The following is a 19,935-nucleotide window of genomic DNA, read 5'->3' on the forward strand; positions in this document are numbered from 1 at the left end:
GTTTCCAGGTGGTCTCGAGGCAAGTATCAGTCACCCAATAGTCAGCACTAGCTCAGTCTGTTAAATTGCTTGTACACAGTACATTCTGCCACACACAGTCCTGTGTTTGAATCCAGTGCTATGTAGCACTACATTTCCAGTATCAGTCATGTAATGCTCACAATTTTTCTATCCCCAAGAACACAAAAATGTTATGGATGAGTTAGCCCATATTTTGAGCAGATAAAGTGTTTAGATCTCACAGAATGTTACACTCAATACCAATAATGTGTTCATCAGCATTGTTGATTCAAAAATAAAACTGTGTAATCCCAGTATGGCTGTACCTCTTGCATGTTTGTACTGTGCCGCTGCAGCCAATTATTAAATTATTTGCATATGCCCCCTGCAGTCACAGCTAGTGGGTTCTACTCCCATGCCTGCCAAGTAAGCCATGATGGCTGTCTAGTTTTCTATACACAAACATGCCTCTCAAGTGTCACAATTTCTTGTAATGTAATTAAAACTGACTAATCCACCTGTCACATGTTTACTAGATAAATTATTACCTGAAATGCAATGTTTTACCACATCCATTTACAGAACACCCTGGTAGTTATATAAGTCCACATTATGTGAAACCATTCTGAGTAGTTCTGTACCTGCATTTGTTAGTTCTTGGCCCTTATTGTCCCATGCGATCAGCTTGAGAGGTATGTACATGCTACAACAACTATAGGAGAATTGTAGTCACTGTAATCACAACTGTCAGTACACACCTGTAGAAGTATATATGGCCAGTGTTGTCAGGGATATCATCTGCAATGTCACTAATGGAATGTTTTACACTCTTTCTCGCTACCCTTTATCTTCATTTATTCATTATTGTAATGTATTATTATGATTTAATGTTAACATAATATTTTGTTAAACACACTGTTTTGTTGGCCTCATGGTTTACTTCACACTGGGATACTGTTACCATACTGACTGATATGTCACATAATGTTGTGCTGCACATAATATACATTAACATGTATTTGGATTAATAAATATGATGTTCCATTCTGTTAATTCCAACAATGGTCCACCTGGTGAATCTGTGCATACTGGGTCAATGCAGCAATTGCCTGATGTACACAGACAACCCTCTCCTCCTACCACCCAACACTACAACCTGCGAGAGATGCACTTACATAGCCAAACTGGAAGCAAAGCTCTCTCCACCCAAGATTGTGCTAGACAGTCAAGAGAAGAAGGTTAACACCCGCATTACACCTCAAGCAACACATAGCCCTTCTAAACCCACACCACCAACACCCACGCATAGCAACACTAAACCCACATATGTGGAGGCCCTTAACATTAACCTTCCCAAGCAACAAGGACCTCCAAAGCTGAAAAGCAAACAAACACCAATCACAACCAAAGTTTCACATAGCTCACAACACCAGTGTGCCACCCAACAACAGTCCCTAAGGCAAGACAACGTACCCAACACTTTAGTCATAGGTGACTCTATAGTAAGGCACACTGATTCCCACTCACCAGGCTGAACAAGGAGAAAATTACAGTCAGCTGCCTGTCGGGTGCCAGGATCTGCCACATAATGCATGCACTGAAGTCACTCCAGAAGGACAAATATGACTCTGTCATTGTCCATGTTGGAGTGAATGACTTGAGACATACTTCCCTGGACTACATGAAAAGAGAAATGGAAGAGCTCTCGGATCATGTGGCCCAGGCAGGTATAACCCTAGCCCTGAGTAGCATCCTGCCTTCACCCAGAATGATACCACAGTATACTTCAACAATTGGCTAAGCTTCTGGTGTTATTCAAAGGGGATCCAGTATCTGTCTGCCTGGGATGACATGATTGACAGACCACGATGCTTTGCCAGAGATGGTCTGCACCTGTTGCCCCTGGGATTCAGGTTACTGGCTAAGGCTCTTGCCACCCCTATAGTGCCTTTTTTAGGCAAAGTTCAAAGGACAAAACCACCACTGTAACAGGTACAAACATGCAAAATCTGAAGGTAATGCTACTTAATGCTAGAAGTCAAAACCTCAAAATGCACTCTCTCAAGGCACTCCTAAAAATGGAGAACATTGATATCTGTGCAGTAACTGAGACCTGGTTCAAGGCTCCAGAGAGGACCCCTGCAATACCAGGCTACAACTCTTACCACACTTTTCGGCCACAAAATCAAGACCAAAATACTAAAGGTGAAGGAGTGCCCATATTCACCAAGGATATTCACACCTCCAGGCTAGTTGCCCAACACAATGCATCTGAAATTCTCCAGGTGCAACTAACACTAGGTAAGACTGTAATCCAAATTGTAGCTTGTTACAGATCCCCCACCATGCCCCAAGATTCTCACTACACCTTTCTAAACATACTGGAAAATATTAAGATACAACCAAACACCCTAATACTGGGTGATTTCAACTACCCTACCATTAACTGGGAAAACTATTCATGTACCAACACCTTTCCCCAATGGTTCTTGGAATTCATAAATTCCAATGCCCTGGATCTACTAATCCTCAGTCCCACCAGGGGCACCAATATCCTAGACCTGGTCATTACCAACATGGGAAATCGATGCTCCACACCAATGGTCACCCCCTCATTGTTCATGTCTGACCATAAACTAATTACTCTTGACATCCACATCCCACCCCCACCCCCCAGTAAGGAAACCTCCGTAAAAAAACTTCTCCAAAGCCAACTTCATACTACTTAAGTCAGAAGTGACAAACTTCATGACACCCATGCAGATGGGAACTGAGAGTTCGACTGCTGAATCCTACACTAAGGCAGTGTACGAGCACATCCACTCGTGCATGAATCATGCCATCCCCAATAGAACCAAGACGCTCTCATCCAAAAAAAGGAAGCCAATCTAGTGGTCACTTGCCATAAAAAAAACTTTACAACAAAAGGAAAAAACTGTTGCAGAAAAGAGGAAAATCCCACAATGCAAAAATACTCCCTTACCAGCCTCAGTAAGAAGCTGAGATCCCTCATAAAATCCTCCAAAGCTAGTTATGAAAATCTAATTGCCAAAGATTCCAAAGACAACCACAAGGCATTCTATAATTATGTCAAGAATCTAAATAGCAATGCTCAGATCTGCTCTGAGCTACAACAGAATGGCATTAAATATACTGATCCCAAGGATATTGCCAAAATCCTGGCAGATAAATTCAGTGCCAACTTCACCCCCTCTCACCCCCTAAAGGGCGCATCTCAGTACTGAAAGATTGCCAAATTATGGTAATAACGGACACACAGGTAAAAAACACACTCTCCAAAACTAAGAATACAGCATCCATGGGACCAGATGACATCCCAGGCTGTGTACTACATGAACTACAAAATGAAATGGCACCTCACCTAAGTGTCAAGTTTAATCATAGCCTCACCTCAGGCTTCATGCCCACTGAGTGGCACACAGCTACAGTTATCCCACTCCACAAGGGGGGATCCACCTTGAGTCCCGGGAACTACTGCCCAATCAGTCTGGCGAGCCTGATCTGCAAGGCCATGGAACATATTATCATGGAACTTATAAACAAAGACACTGGCAACCTTCAAACACTGGACCCCATGCAGTTTGTGTTCATGAAGGGCCAATCTTGTCTCCTGAACCTGATTGACTTCTTCGAATCAGTCTCCAGAGCCATGGACAAGGGTAAGGTGGTCCACACAGCCTATCTGGACCTCGCCAAGGTGTTTGACACCATCCCCCACTCTGGAGTCATAGATAAACTTACTAAGTTGGGCATTAATCCCTACATCACTCAATGGGTTGCCAACTGGCTTACTGACAGAACCCACACTGTAAAGGTAGCCCACTTCAAATCCAGCTCCAGACAAGTGACAAGTGGAGTACCTCAGGGTTCAGTCCTGGGACCGCTCTTGTTTGGCATCTACTTCTCTGAAGTACAGGCCCACACTAAGGGACTCTGGCTAACAAAGTTCACAGATGACTGCAGTGGGAGCCATTATTGAATCTGCAAATGATGTGGATATTCTACAAAAGGGCCATACAGAAACAGATTCTTGGTGCCAGAGCCATGGGCTCAAGCTCAGTGCCAAGAAATGTATAGTTATCCCCTTTGGGAAGAAACATGTACCTGTGAATTACCACATAGGTGGCAGTACACTAAACACCAAAAGTGTGATAAGAGACTTAGGGACATAGGTAAACAGTGGTTTCATCTTCAATAACCACATTGCCTCAACAGTCAGGAAATCCTTCTATGTGGCACACCTCATCACTAAGGGCTTTTTATCCAGAAAAAAAGAGGTCATTGTCCCACTGCACTCATCTTTCATTAGCTCCATTATAGAATAAAATGCCCCATTTGGTATGTACCTCTCAAGACATCTGCAACAACTGGAAAGGTCACAGAAATACCTCAATAAAAGAATTGCAGACCTAAAGCAGATGCACTATGCTGACCATCTAAAAAAAACCCACCTATACTTTATTGCATATCGTCTACTCAGAGGCGATCTCTGCTTAACATACAAGGCCATGTCAAACCCAGAGCTGTTGGACATGCCACACTTAAAGAAATCCCAATCCCTCAGAGACACACACTCCAGGGATCTAAACCTTGTCATCACAATGAAGAAAACATGCTGGAGGGATAGGTTCCTGACCCAGAGATTCCCCAGACTCTGGAACAGACTGCCCATACATGTCAAGCAGAGCACCTCTTTGGCCGTCTTCAAAAGGAACCTTGATGATTGGATGGGAGATAGGAAATTTACCCTGGGATCATGTCAGTCAGCCTGCTAGATAGGGGTCCAGGGCAGTAAATATTGTGGGAAGAAATAGCCAGGGAATTGTTTAGGCCCTAGGGCCAATAGCCTAGTACCAATCTATAAACCTATGAACCTATGGTTTGGTTGTTACTAGCAGTAACTATTGCTTTACCTCATTTACCACAGCACATCAAGGTAGGCTGGTTCTGCTGATCTCCCTATCTTGCCTCGACTGGCCATGGCACTGGGTCCCAGCATGTCTGGGACCCAGACCAATGATGCTACCTCTGCTGCCCCTGTACTACCTGCAGTGTTGGGTAGTACTGCCCTAGGGGACAGGGCCCAGTCCCCTCTTGGAGTGGTGGCACAGGGATGGTAGTCACCTGGGATGAGCTACTGGTTTTGGTGTGCAGGATAGCCCACTGTGGCTATGACCATCATCTGCATTGGATTGAGGGCATACTGGCTGACCCGGTGGGGTAGTCTCACCCTGGTGCCCAGTCTTCAGAACAGCCACCCTTGGGGCAGTGAATGAGCAGTGCCAACAGTCCTATGGGTGGGGACGTGAGTCATGTTGCTGCTGTCTGAAGGCACATGGGACTCGGATTCCAAAGCACCCTCAATATCCAAGGTGTTCACCCCCCTCATGAGTCACACACCACCCCTGTCTGCTGTCTTGTCTGTTTGCAAATGCATCCTCATCTACCCAACTTACCTCCCCCACATGTACCTAAGTCCCTTCCCCAACATTCCACTCTCACCTTAAAAAAATATGGGCACCTGTCCCAAAAGAAATATTGTCTCATACATAGCTCTGCATTTCCCACATGTGTCCACTGGACACACATAATTCAGTGCAATTGGTTGAACAATGCAGTTATGTTGTCCTTACCTCTTTTCTCTGGGGTTTGAGAATCCACATTCATCTACAAATCTGTCAAAGTGCATAGTTGTTGCTGTACAAGAAATGGATAGCTATGGTTCTTTCCTACACCCTTCCTACACACCCCTCCCTGCCTTTCAATTTGTTTCCCCTCCTGCTTGCCCCCATTTCACCACTTTACTATCTCCCCTTTTTTCTTTTCTTTATATCTTTTAGTGCAGAATTGCATGGCGCGCTACATCATACAACTATGTTAAGCTCAACTAAATACAACTATGAGTACATGTGTTTCTAACATTGTAAGTCACAGGTACAAAATAAACACCTCTCCCATGTTTCGAACCTGAGTCCATCACACCTGCAACACACTATATTAAGCCACCATGCCACCCAACTTTTACTTAAAACAGGTGGTTTAAACAAAATATAATAATTGCCAATTACAGTCATTAGGCATGTTCCAGTGAAGCTGCGCATTACGCTGCACTGCTCAAACTACAATAAAAAGTAATGGAAAAAATATGAGTGCACCTTGGATTCTGGTGCAATAGTACACCACTATACAGTCAAAGACATAATAATGGATGTAACTGAGGCCTGTGATAGCAAGTAAGTGTGCCCTTTAATAAGCAACATGTAGAAAGTCACATGCTAAGGCATTAATGGCAAAATACATGTTCAACTGGGACTCTGGTGCAGAAAAACGTCCATATAAAGCCATGCACATACTGATGGATATAGAAAATGTTTGTCACAGCCTGTATGTGTACACATATATCTTGCAGATACACATGCTGTAGCAGTGACTCAGTAGCTCAGTTTGTTAAATGACTTGCTACAGTCCAGTGTTGTGCTGCATTTCAAATACATTATTATAAAGATAGCAATTAATGGATCACTAATTCACTCTTTATCTACACAAAGCTTGCAAATTAAATAATTGCTTTTCAGTGCATGAAGTTTCAGGCCTGCAGGTAGGGACACACTTTACATATCCACATATATAGCAGTACTAAATGTCGCCTAGTACTCTGTTTTTGACACAGTTGCCTAACATACCTCCCTTAAACACGTGCTTTAATTGGAGTGTAAAGGGTACCCTCACCCTGGCACTTCCTCTACAAGAAGGCTGACACAGCTGACACAGATACACCTACAGCTTGTTTGTCCTCCAAAGTGCCTATGTCTACTACCTGTAGCAGCAGCTGCAGGTAGTACACTCAGGTCTATGTAAAGGTTTCTAGTACAGACCTACCCTCTGTGACAATGTAGCCTCCTCACCCCAGTAACGTCCATCTCTACAGGTATAAGAGGGACCCAGGTCTACATGAAGGCCTTATATATTGCACAGTGACTCGATGTCATTGGCTAATGATAGTGCAATTCAGGTGTTTTGGCTGCAATTAGCATTTTAGAACCACAGATTGGCTTAGAGGTAAACACCTGCTGATGGGAGCCTCTTTAAAAGGCAGGCAGCTAGCTATGTGGAACTATTCTGTATGAGACCTTACTCAAACACAGCAAAACATTACTAGTAGCACATTTCAACAGAGGAGTACTGAACTCCACCAGGTATGTAACTGTTTTTTGTGTATAACAGGATGCAGATAGGAGAATACTGGTATGGGGAATAGGGATTACAGCAGTAAGCATGTCTTACACCTGTGGTAATGACATATCATTGATATCCATCTGTGTTACACCTACAAGGTACGTACAATACTTCAAGGTTGCATTGCTTATTGTCATGGTGGCACACTGCTGTTGTTGGACTGTCCCTTCATAGTGGTTGTAATAGCACACTGCTATTTGTCTGGCACTGGTCTTATGACATATTATTGGGTGGTTGGCCTTAGCGGACACACCACCATAGACTGTAGTGTTGGGTGTATCTGATCCTGTAATGTCCTTGTGCTGTCTTTCAGGAATAATGTACCACAGATGACACCTACCCTTCTCAGATGTGGAGAATGAGATAATCTTGCAAGGACTAAGGCAGCATTATGACATCCTGTATCCTGGGGAGACATAATAGGGAACAGTGGGCTGCACTGTGATCAGACCTTGTCTGTGATGTTAAAGCCATGGGCCAGCAGGTCAGGACATATGAGCAGGTTCAACACCTGGCAACTGATATGATCAATGCTACACATTGTGGATAAAGCTAGGGATCGTGCTGTCACTGGTGGAGGGCCTGCAGCAGAACATCTCTTGGCCACTGAGGAATTCCTGGTGTACCTAGATACATGCGACAAATCCCAGACATCCATCACACCATACATCGTGGAGGTGAGTGCCACAGTTTCCACAGCTGAGGAGCATGCAGGTAAGCTTACTGAAACCAGCATTGTAATACTATATCAGTCAGAGTGTGTCAAGCTGTAGATACTTTTATGTGGGGGTCAGGTCTCTGTTCTTTGGGGAGGGTGTAACCTCAGGTATACACTCATACACAGATTGGGACCAGCACAACAAGTAACACAGTACCTACTGAAAATGTGAGCTATATGGATGTATTACCTTGTTGTGCTGCAACATGCAGTGGTACTGACATTACCCCAGCCTCAACTTTTCACAGGTCCATCACGTATTGCCCAAGGCAATGGTCTTGCCCCTGGTAAGTATGACACTTGTTTTGTTAAGACACAATTATAGCCTACTACAGCTAAGGACCAGAATAATGCCCTGTGACATGTAATTATGTCTGTAAACAGCATAGGGTGTTTTTAAATGCCCAGTCTGTAAGAGATAGACAAGGGTTCGAGAGAGGCTAGTCACAGGAGTGTAGTTCAACAAACAGATACACTTTGGTGGTCACAGGTAAGAGCAGATAAGGCTCCTGGTTTAAATGAGGCAAGGAATCTAAAATGCCTTTTAAAATACAACAGGTTGAAGGCAAATACATTAGGGAGTGAAATGTGTTGTTCCATATAATTGTGAAGAGAGTTGTGCTGGGTTTTATGTGCTATTTTTTAAATTATAGTGTCATACTGGGAAGTAAAAGGTAAATATTACTAGTCATGTTTGACTTGCTTTACTTCAAGTGATGGTTATAAAGGTCCTGAGTTGAATTTGACTTGTGTTCTGAGGTAGTTTTTGTGGGCAAAGGTGGAGAAGGAAGTTGTTTAACTGCTAATCCAGTTGTGGGTCTTCATTGTTATGAGTCTTGGATGCTTTTTGTATGCAATAGTGGAGGTATTTTTTCATTCCTATTGCAGGTGACCATGGGGGTTGGAGTCTGTCCCCTACACAACCTGATGTCAATATCTCCTGATGATGGTAGCCATAGTAAGGCACAGGTGGGGTGTTGGGGGCTGAATTTGTCCGAGAGTAGACATCACTCTTCTATCCCCATTGTCACTGCTCACAGCCTGTATGCCCACACAGTCAGAGGGTGGAGACATTGAACAGGAAAGTGTGGCAACAATGGCTCCAGAGAGTGTAGACACTGGCCATAGCCAGAGATCTGGCAAGGTCCCACACAGACAGATTGACAGAGGTGCTGATAAGATTCCTGCTGTCCATGCACCAGCTGTTGTAGGTGTCAGATCATGGGTCACCTAGTGCATGTCTTGGGCCATCATGGAGGCACAAGCACATTCTGAATTGAACACCAGGTGTATGCTTAAGTTTATGGATGTTGCATAGTCTGATATCTGGGCCAGCCTCCACCACATTGGGACACCCTGGATCAGTTGACTGATGCAGTGAAAAGATGGTGGGCTGAAACACTGTCTGTCTTGGACCACACATTGTCTATGCTAGAATGTGTGGTTGGAGTTGAGCATCAGACCTGTAGACGTAGGTCAGTAACACCATCTGCTGAGAGTCCATGTGGCCAGGCACACACACACTTCTGTAGTGGCAGTACATCCAGTGCTACAGAGGGGAGTGTACTGTCCACACCATGAAATTGGAGGCCATGGGCTCATGGCCCTGAGCTTTCCCTTGGAGGACACAGTCCCAGCAGACAGTAGTCACTGTCAGGTACTAACACTGCTTCATCCTTGGGCAGTGAGGTGCCAGTGTAACTGCTGGCAGGCCAGTTCCTGTGTTCAGGGCTGGAGACAGTGAACTGTCAACTTTACCATATATGGTCCAAAGCTGTCCAACATACACACATGTAGGGCTAGCACTGAGCTTGACTGTGTACACGCACACACTCACACACCACTGTCAAATGCAGGTCACCAAAAGGCACACGCAGCACCTCTCCATGGTCCATCTTACATGCTTCCCCCTGACTCACACACATGCTGTCTACTGTTTGGGCCCGCTTAGGCCTCCTGCATCCCCACACAACACATGGTGCAAGTGAAGAAACCTGTGCCACATCCCTGTCATCCTCGACATTGATGCAGGGAAATGAAGCTATGGGTCTGATGCACAGGGTGACTATATTACTTAACATGTACTTGTGTAATGCAATGTTGGTTCACCATGCCACTTGTAGTGGTTAATGAGAGATACTGTATGCATTTGTCACTAATATGCAACATACATTTGTGTACCTTATGTGGTCATTATGTTGTATGTTGTTGAATTGACTGTATAGTTACACAATGACAGGTGTGTCATGGGCCATTTTATGTTTCTGTTACAGGAGTCTGTTGAGATAACCTATGGATACACAGTGGAAATAAAGCAGCACATGACTGCATGTCAGCAGAGTGGACATATATCTTCAGCAAGGTACTGCACTATAACTGCATGACTGCATAGGTTCATATGTGTATAACAAGCTAACAAGGACAATGTTGGCATTCAGCATACTCATGCATCCCTGATCTGTGAGAAGGACTGTTACCCTTCATAAATGCCACCAGGGTTTTGATGGAGATGATTAATCTGCATACATCCTGTGTCCAGTACCAACAGTTGCCTGGCAACAGTTATGATTGTTGTGTTTTGCATCCCAATGTGTAACCTGCAAATGATGTGTGTCACAGCAGATGTGTGGGTGACTTGCATGGGGGCCCTGTTTCATGTAGGGTGTACTGCCTGTGTTACATACCTGTCTCATCAGCATGTACTATGCATACCACACTGAAGTTGTTTGCATCTAGCACAGGTGATACATGTATTAGTCCTGTCATGGATACATGGGAGGTACGTAGCAGGAACTTACACCTCTCTGTATGGATCTATACACATCACAAAGCATTTAAGAGACAGACTACACATGTATGTTCCCTACAATGTGTATTGGTGTACCTCGGAACTTGTGTGGCTGCTACAGTTGTACGATATGCCTATGTAGTGACATGGCAAGGGTGCCATTGCACACATTGATAGCTGTGATGAATACCACATTCAGTATACCAGTGTCAGTCTGGGATGTACATCCAAAACCTATTGGTATTAGTTGTAGAACAGCAAATGCATTCACATCTTTCTGACCAGTGAGAGTCGAAGGCTGCAGTACTCTCTGTGTTCAGTTCATACATCCCATGGTTCCATAACATGTTATAAAATGCTCTAACAGGCTCACACAAACAGATGGCTACATTGATGCTAGCACCAGTTCCAATCAGTGCATACAGAGCACACCAAGGTGCACATGTAGTGCATGTTGGCTGTATGTAGGTGTGAACACTTACCTATGTAATGGTACATACTACAGATCACAGTACATGGTGCATGAAACACACCTTACATCTGCTAGCACTATCATTTTAGGACATATTATGCTTGGTGACATACGCTGGCCTTGTTTTGGTCAGTCCTTTGGGGGGCCACATCACCCACTCAAACAAAACATTGCAAAACCCTACATATGTCTGGGCTACTGAGGTTATGCCATATGGCTATATACACATGCAAGTAGGTTGGAGTGAGATTAGAATCTCTACCTATTTAGTCTTACACGCTATAGATCATGCTACTTAATGCATGTGCTATGGCTTACATCTGGCATTACACTCTCAGCTAGTAGTCTTAAGGTGGCTGACATCATCAGGCCTTATAGAAGAGGGCAGAGTGGAAGCCAGCAGCAAGTTACAGGGCCAAAAAGTGCATAACCATACAGAAGGATGTGCACACACACACACACACACACACACACACACACACACACACACACACACACACACTGTGACGCCCGTGCCCTGGCCCATCAATCAAGGAGCCTCAATCCTTACCACTAACACCAGAGAGAGCATCTCATATGAGAGGAAAGGATAACAAATACACACAGTAAAGTGCAATTTCCCTTAAGAGCACACAGAGATCACAGTCAGTCTGGGGCTGGTCGCTCTCTTGCTCCCCAGGTCCCTAATAAGACTCCCCACTGGCACAGCTATAAGGTCCATATCTCAGCCAGCTAGGCAAACTAAAATCTCCAGCATCCCCTCTGTCCAACCAGTGCTTTGTGTCCCTGGTCAAGTAGCTGACACACACACACACACACACACACACACACACACACACACACACACACACACACACACACACACACTTTGAGATAAGAGGTTATGCAACCACACAGACACTTCTGGGGAAGACTGGCACAGGTTCTCCAGCTGTTCCCTTTTTACCCAGACTATATGGTAGTACCACTTGCCATCACCCAGCTAATACATATCAGCTACTCAACAGCCCTTAAAAGGGTGTCCAATTATAACTGTGCAATATTATTATCCAATTGGTTGATGTGACTAAACAGTCAAAGCTTATTTGGAGTGACCTGCACAGTAAACTCTATAAATATGCAATGTACTCTAGAGCTTTAACTATCTCTACACAAACCAACCACATTTGAAAGGGTTTAAATATTTAATAATAAATAATTAAAACCACAAGATACCACTTTCTACTATACAGTGCTAGTCAAAAGTTCAGAGATCACACAGTAATACTTAAAATAAATCAGTAGTACAGTTCTGACATCACAGAAAACACTTAGTCTAATCTTTCTAATTTCTAGTTATTCCTAAAAGAAAAGACACTTCTAAAATAACTTACTTATAGAGCAAGGCAGAGTGCTATGAGTTGGATAGTCAAGTCAAAAATGCTTAATAATCTCTGGTTCTCACTGTTTAAATTGACACTGCAGTTCTGATAAAACATTACATCATCTTTTACACTTTCCTGGAGTTCCCATGCTGACAGAAACTGCATTTACATTATTTTACACTTAGAGCAATAAAAGACATTCCATATGTAAATTCTGGTCATTAACTTTAGCCTTAAAACAATAGGCAGGAAGCCTTCATCTAGCCGGACTGGAGCCCACTTATAAACATCAAAGGCACTCATGAAATAATTTTAATTTCAAAGGACCAACAAGAAATGCTTGACTTAGCTTTCTTTGCAGCAGAGGGCAATGTTGCCACATTGTTTTAAGTTCAACATTTCACAGTATTTTCAAATGATAGAATTATATACCAAATTATATTTGGCTAGGCTGTCAGCCTTCACCCATCTCTACCAGTCTTCACATATCCCCCCCCCCCAGAGAACTCAAGCTAGTTTTTCAAGTGACCCTTGAGAAACGCCACTTGAGAAGGTTAGGTCTATCTGTGTGTACCTCACCCCATTCCCTGTCTTGAGAGACCATCTGCATTGGCATTACTACTCCCTCTGCGGTGCTGCACTGAGATATCATATGCTTGAAACCCCAGACTCCATCTTAGCAACCTTGCATTTTGCTGACTGGCTCTGTTTAACCATGTTAGAGGGTTGTGATCTGTCATAACAGTGAATTTTCTTCCATACAGAAAAAGCTGACATTTCTGCAGTGCCACGCTATGGCTAGACATTCCTTTTCTACAGCTGCATAGCATTCCTCCCTGGTTTGGAGCCCATGACTGAGATAAACCACTGGGTGCTATTCTCCTTCTGAACACACCTGGCTATGTACAGCCCCCCACCCCATGGTTCAAAGCATCCACCTGCACAACAAATTATTTGCTGTAATCTGGACTGGCTAACACAGGGGGTCCTCCCAAAGCTTCTTTAAGCTTCTGGAATGCCTGCTTACATGCTGGGGTCCACACTACCTTATTTGGCATGTTCTTCAGCTATGGTACTATAACTGTGGATGAACTTTCTGTAGTACCCTGCTGTCCTTAAAATGCCCTCACCTGCTTTTTAGTAACAGGTGCAGGCCATGCCTGAATGGCTTCCACTTTGGCAGGTTCTGGCCTTATGTTACCACTCCCCACTCTATGTCCTAGGAAGGAGACCTCTGCCATACCCACCTGACATTTGCTTGGCTTAATGGTCAACCCTGCCCTCTGTAGTCTGCCCAGCACCTCCCTGACATGCTGAAGGTGCTCTGGCCAGGAATGGCTGTAGATAGCAATATTATCCAGGTAAGCAAGGGCAAACTCTCCTGCTCCTGCAAGGATATGATTTTCCAGCATCTGGAAAGTCACTGCAGCATTCTTCATCCCAAAGGGCATCTTTGTGAACTCGTAGAAGCTAAAAGGAGTCACAAAGGCTGACTTCTCTCTAGCACTGGGAGTCAAGGGCACCTGTCAGTAACCCTTGGTAAGATTGATGGTTGCAAGATACTTAGCCCCACCCAGCTGCTCTAGGGCCTCATCTGTCCTAGGCATGGGGTAAGCATCCGACTCATTGTGACTATTTAATTTCCTGTAGTCCATACAGACCCTGGTGCTGCCATCCTTGTTTGGCACCAGCACCACTGGGGAGGCCCAGGACTGTTGGACTCTTGAATCATCCCTAGTTCCAACATCACCTGTACCTCCTCCTTCAGAGTCTGTTTGACTCTCTCAGGCACCCTATAAGGGGCCTGCCTAATAGGCCTTTAGGGTCCTGTATCCACCTGGTGCTGCACCAGGTGGGTGTACACTGGTTTCCCAATGAACATGTCCCCACATTCCTGCAACACTGCTCGGATTTCTCAAATCTGGGTAGGAGATAGCTGCTGGGACATATCATACCCCTTCCACTGAGGTGTCAGCTTGAGCCTCACTGAAGTGATCAGTCCCCAGATGTCCCTCAGACTCTGCCTACAATCTACTACAAATGCTCAGCACAAGGGCCTCCCTATCATGGTAAGGTTTCATCATGTTAACGTGGTACAATTTGTGCCCCTGTCATCTGTCTAGCAGTTCCACCATGTAGTTAACATCACACACCTTTCTTACCATCTTGTAGGGACCCTCCCAAGCTGCTTGCAGCTTGTTGTGTCTGACAGGAATGAGAACCATTACCTGCTGCCCCACAGCATACTCTCTAGCTTGAGCATTCCTGTCATACCACACCTTTTTCTGTTGTTGGGCTTCTGCCAGGTTCTCCTGGGCCAAGCCCATGAGTTTCCTGAGCCTTGTCCTGAAGTTTACGGCATATCCCACAACAGACTCCTTGTGAGACTCACACTCACCTTCCCACTCATCTCAAATTAAATCTAGAGGTCCCCTCACCCTATGCCCATACAGCAACTCAAAGGGTGAAAACCTGTGGATTCCTGGGGAACCTCTTTGTAAGCAAACAACAGATGGGGCAAATATTTGTCCCACTCCCTCTTAAACTGATCTGCAAATGCCAGTAGCATGGACTTGATTGTAGAGTTTAACCTCACAACAAAACCATTAGTCTGAGGATGGTAGGGGTGGTCTTCATGTGCTTCACCCCACATGACCTCCACAGACAAGCCAGCAGGTATGAAATGAAATTGGCACCTCTGTCAGTCAGTATTTCTTTTGGGAAACCTACCCTGCTGAAAATTTCTAACAAAGCATTTGCCACATTCTCTTCCTCAGTGGAGGACAGAGCCACTGCCTCAGGGTATCGTGTAGCATAATCCACTACCACTAGGATATACTTTTTCCCTGTTGAACTTGAGGTACTCAGAGGCCCCACAATATCCATAGCTACCCTCTGAAATGGCTCCTCAATCACAGGCAAAGGCATCAAAGGAGCTCTCACCTTGTCTCCTGCCTTGCCTACCTATTGGCACTGCTCACAGGTCCTGCAGTACCCTATTACATCTCTGGAAATTCCAGGCCAATAGAGGTTCTGCATAATATGCCTCTTTGCATGTTTTATGCCCATATGACCTGCAAATGGAATATTATGGGCTATGGCTAGAAGCACCAGACAGTAGGTTCTAGGCACTACCAACTGCTGTACTCTCTCACCTTCTAGCCCTCCCTCAGGGGTCCACTCTCTGTACAGTAACCCTTTGTCCCAGTATACAGATTCCCCCTTTCCTTGAGAATCAGGTGCCTCCCTAGCTACCTGCCACTGGCCTTGCAATGTAGGGTCTCAGAGCTCTGCCTGTCTCAACTCTTTCCTTGTAACCCTTCCCAGCTCCCCTTCCACAGGAAGTCTGGCATCCTCTGACAGTGGTGACTCACTGTCAGCCTGGGTACTACTACTCAACTCTACCTTTGTAGTCTCTCTGTCCAAGGGGCCATCAGTACCCACAAGCAGCTGTGGCTCACCTTCAGTCTCACTGCTACAGCATAGCTCACTCCCTGAAGTAACCAGCTCACCAGTCCTGGCTGCAAGTATGCAGTCTGTCTGTGTCTCCCCCACGCTACCAGACCCAAATGCTTGTCTCCTAGCCTGACTGTGTATAACTACATAAGCACATAGTATTGCCTCATCCAAATTCTTCCCTCTCAGGATATCTGCAGGATGGTAGTTTAGTACCCCTGTTGTCTCAAGACAACCTACTATTGGCATTTTGTCTTTTCCACTTACTGGCTACCTCACCTTTTGTTCCCCACCTTGCCTCTGTGGACATCTGTATGCCACATGGCCTCACTGGTTGCATTCAAAACATTTAACCCTAGCTCCTGGACATGTACCTGGCCTAGTGGCTTCCCCTGCTACTGGCAGATTCTGTTGGGGCAGTCTGCGCTGCTCACATGGGTTCCTTTAGACCCAAGAGCAGTACTGGGGGTCCCCTTCCTGTGCAGGGTTGCCCTGCTTGCCAGGTATAGGTCTCCCTTCTTCCCCAACTCATCTGAAGTAGCACATTGTCTATCAGCTAACCAGATCCTCATGTCCTCCGGTAAAGTGCTAAGGGCTTGTTCCCTCACCAAAAGGTTTGCCAGCCCTTCAAAAGTGATGACCTGACATCCACTTACCCACCTATGGAAATAAGTGCTCAATTCAGCAACATATTCACACACACTTTCATCTGCCTTGCATCTATGCTCACAAAACATTTTCCTATACATTTCAGGTGTTAGCTTAAACAGTCTAAAAGACATTTCTTAACAGCAGTATAATCAAAACATGCAATGTCAGACATTTTAGATAACGCTGTTACAGCTCTGCCATGGAATAAGGGGGTCAGGAACCATACCCAGAGCCCTTGGTCAACTTCATACTGTTTACATACCCTCTCAAACATATGAAAGAAACTATCAAAAGTATCCCCCTCTTTAAACTGCGGAAGAAATTTACTGACCATTTGTGCTTCTGGGGTCCAGTTACTCCCTTCCCCATTATCTCCATGACTCTGGTGAAGAGTCAGCATCTCCTTCTCATACTGCCTCTGCCTCTCCTATTCCTCAGCTTGCAGATGTAACAGTTTCTCATTCTCCTCAGCCTGCAAACATCGCAGTCTCATATTTGCTTCTAATTCCACATGCCTGGCCTCCAATTCAATTTAGCTCCAGCTGGATTTTTAAGTCTAGAAGAAATGTTGAGCTGTCCATTCTCCGAGGGAACTATACCTCCACTGCCAGTCTGATTGTCCTCCTGGTTGCTGTTTTCTGATGCAGCTGTAACCAAGGCTGCAATCAGGTCTGCCTTAGTCAGGTTTCCATGTACCAGTCCCCTAGCCTGGCACATCTCTGCCAGCTGGCTCCTTGTCGGCTTTCCATACTCCTCTGCTGGCATGCTGCCTGCTCACCATGACTAACTAAGCTAACAAAAGAAATAAAACAATTCTGATCTGAACTCTGAGTATACACTGCATGGGTGTTGTAGAGTACAAAACACCTTCAAAGCTCACTGTACACAAGCTACAGGATTCACCCTACCCACATCACTACCAACCAATTAGTATTTGCCAACTAATTAATATGTGATGTGGATATCCCACCGCTGCCAAATACAAATGTGAGGGTATCCCAACCACTGCCACCAATTAATATGTGAGGTGGGTATCTCAACCACTGCCACCAATTAGTATGTGACGCCTGTGCCCTGGCCCAGCAACCAAGGATCCTCAATCTTCACCACTAACACCAGAGAGGACATCTCATATGAGAGGAAAGGATACCAAATACACACGGTAAAGTGCAATTTCCCTTAAGAGCACACAGAGATCACAGTCAGTCCAGGGCTGGTTGCTCCCTTGCTCCCCAGGTCCCCAATAAGACTCCCCACTGGCACAGCTATAGGGTCCATATCTCAGCCAGCTGGGCAAGCTAAAATCTTCAGCACCCTCTCTGTCCAACCAATGCTTCATGTCCCTGCCCAAGTAGCTGACACACACACACACACACACACACACACACACACACACACACACATATACACACACACACATACACACACACACACACACACACACACACACACACACACACACACACACACACACACACACACACACACACACACACACTTTGAGATAAGAGGTTATGCAACCACACAGACACTTCTGGGGAAGACTGGCACAGATTCTCTAACTGTGCCCCTTTTACCCAGACTATATGGAAGTACCACTTGCTACCACCCAGCTAATACTTATCAGCTACTCAAAGGCCCTTAAAAGGGTGCCCAATTATTACTGTGCGATATTATTATCCAATGGGTAAATGTGACTAAACAGTCAAAGCTTATTTGGTGTTACCTGGATAGTAAACTCTATAAATATGCAATGTACTCTAGAGCTTAAACTACCTCTAGACAAACCAGCCACAGTTGAAAGGTTTTAAAATATTTAATAATAAATAATTAAAACCAAAAGACACTACTTTCTACTATACAGTGCTAGTCAAAAGTTCAGCGATCATACAGAAATATTTAAAATAAATTAGTAGTACAGTTCTGACATCACAGAAAAACACTTAGTCTAATCTTTCCAATTTGTAGTTATTCCTAAAAGAAAACACACTTCTAAAATAACTTATTTATAGAGCAAGGCAGAGTGCTGTGAGTTGGATAATCAAGTCAAAAATGCTTAATAATCTCTGGGTCACACTGTTTAAATTGAAACTGCAGTTCTGATAAAACATTACATCTTTTACACTTTCCTGGAGTTCCTAGGTGGACAGAAACTGCATTTACATTCTTTTACACTTATAGCAATAAAGGACATTTCACATGTAAATTCTGGTCATTAACTTTAGCCTTAAAATAATAGGCAGGAAGCCTTCATCTAGCCGGACTGGAGCCGACTTATAAACATCAAAGGCACTCATGAAATCATTTTAATTTCAAAGGACCAACAAGAAATGTTTGACTTAGCTTTCTTTACAGCAGAGGGCAATGTTGCCACATTGTTTTAAGTTCAACATTTCACAGTATTTACAAATGATAGAATTATGTACCAAATTCCATTTGACTAGGCTGGCAGCCTTCACCCATCTCTACCAGTCTTCACACACACACACACACACACACACACACACACACACATGCACACACAAAGGGGGCTGGAGTGAGATTAGAGCCCTGGCCTACCTAGTCTTACACACTATAGATTATGGTACTTACTGCATATGCCACGGCTTTTATCTGATATTACAGTCAGCTGGTAGTCTTACTTTCTCTGACATCATCTGTCCTTGTAGAAGAGGGCAGTGTGGAAGCCAGCAGTAAGTTACAGGGCCAAAAGTGCAAAACCATTGCAGGTGGATAGCCCGTGAGGGCATTCCCATTCATACATACACACACACGCACACACACACACACACACACACACACACACACACACACACACACACACACACACACACACACACACACACACACACTACACAGTCATGCATCAAATGGGCTGGAATGAGATTAAAACCCCTACCTATCTAGTCTTATACACAATAGATTACAGTACTTATCACAGGCACCACCCATTAAGTCTGTTGTGTGTATGATTGCAGACACAGTACTTGTGCAGTACACAAACTAGGCCTGGAGTTGACCAGCATCTGAGGCCTGCAGTGTGATATTGTTGGTCTATATTATGATGTTGAAACATAATATCGAACACGAGATCGTCAACCTGTATTCATCAAAATGCGTTTATGCGGTTCGATGAATACTTCCAGGGTAAAGATGTAGTTGGCCAACTACATGGTGTTGCCCTTTTCTCCACTGTAGTCTGATCTCGGAGTTGGTATATTTAGTTAGG

Source organism: Protopterus annectens, chromosome 10.part0, assembly GCF_019279795.1.
Source record: "Protopterus annectens isolate FY-2018-M chromosome 10.part0, PAN1.0, whole genome shotgun sequence".
NCBI classification, from domain to species: Eukaryota; Metazoa; Chordata; order Ceratodontiformes; family Protopteridae; genus Protopterus; species Protopterus annectens.